Genomic DNA, 1356 nt, shown 5'->3' on the forward strand with positions numbered 1-1356 from the left:
CACCTTGCCATTGATAGGCGGGGCAGGAACCCTCTGAATAATTGGCCAAATACTAGATTTCCCTATCCAAATTCTTTGCATCTTTATTAACTTCATAAGATTTGATGTTATAAAATTTACTACTTTCACGGGTTCTCTTATAACATGCTTTGTCAAGAGGTTAAGTTAGGTCATCATTTTTGCCATGTTCTCCTCCTTTCCTTCATCCCACTTTCTTTGTTTATTATCGACCATGGAGGGAGTAGAGGGGATCTTGGTGGCTTCGTTATCCCAATTTTGCTTTGAAACTTCTCCTATCAATCATAAGGCCGCATGATGGTGCATTTGTACTATGGAGCCACCAGCTGTATTACCTACCATAATTTTGTTTAATAGATCAAGGGCCTAGTAGAAGATCTCAAGAAGCATCTTATTTGAGACCTCTTGATTTGGGCACTGAGCTATATTTCCATTAAACCATTCCCAAGCATCAAAAAACGTCTCTCCATTCATTTGCAAAAAATTCACAATCTCATCCCACTTTTGAATCATTTTTAAGGTGGGAAATATCTATCAAGAAACACCAAAGTAAGCTCTTCCAATAATGTAATAGAGTCGGGTGGAAGTGAGCAGATCTATAAAACCACCTCACCCATTAGTAGGTATGGGAAGAGGAAAATCTGAATGGATTCTTAAGTAATATATGCTATGTGGAATGGTGTACACACTTCCACGAAGTTCTTCAAATGGACATTTGAGTCCTCATAAGCTTGACCCCTATTCAACCCTTTCATTTGCAGCATGTGAAGCATAACTCTAGTCACATGGAAAACTCTATTCCCATTGGTTGGTGGGATACAGATTGCACTCGTTTGACCTGCTTCATTAAGTTGGCCCTCATAATCTAAAAGGGCATAAAAAGGGCCAAAATTGCTCACGTTTTCACTAATTGCTCCGTTAACACTATGATTACCTACAAAAGATCAAAAATAACAAATAAAGTAAATTACACCACTTTGGGTATTCTCAAGTAAGAATCACACTACATAAGTGAAATCAATATCTCACTCCTCAACAATGGCACCATTTTGATAGTGCTAAACTCACTCCCATTCTTGAGGGGTAAGGCAGCCATTGTTAATAACCCAACTCTATTTAGTGTCAAATCCACAAGGAATGAATTATAAATTTCAAGTCCTATGGGTGCTCGAATTACTAAAATATTACCCAAAATGCTAACAAACATGAGATGTACAGTAAAACAGGGGAATTTGATTGTAACAATTTTAGATTAACTATGCACGTATTTGACACTTTACTTTAAAAATAAGATTTAAGGATATCTTAGGATTTTGTCTACTTAAAGGTAAAGTCTAT

General features: G+C 36.7%; 1 non-coding gene across 1 annotated transcript; it reads left to right on the forward strand.

The window, feature by feature from the left end:
* The first annotated feature begins 418 nt into the window (after positions 1-418).
* On the forward strand, positions 419-522 carry LOC124899091. Its single transcript, XR_007056229.1, has one exon. It is a non-coding gene; the product is annotated as a small nucleolar RNA R71 (small nucleolar RNA).
* The last annotated feature ends 834 nt before the right edge of the window (positions 523-1356 follow it).

The sequence above is a fragment of the Capsicum annuum genome, chromosome 5 (genome assembly GCF_002878395.1).
Source record: "Capsicum annuum cultivar UCD-10X-F1 chromosome 5, UCD10Xv1.1, whole genome shotgun sequence".
NCBI classification, from domain to species: domain Eukaryota; kingdom Viridiplantae; phylum Streptophyta; class Magnoliopsida; order Solanales; family Solanaceae; genus Capsicum; species Capsicum annuum.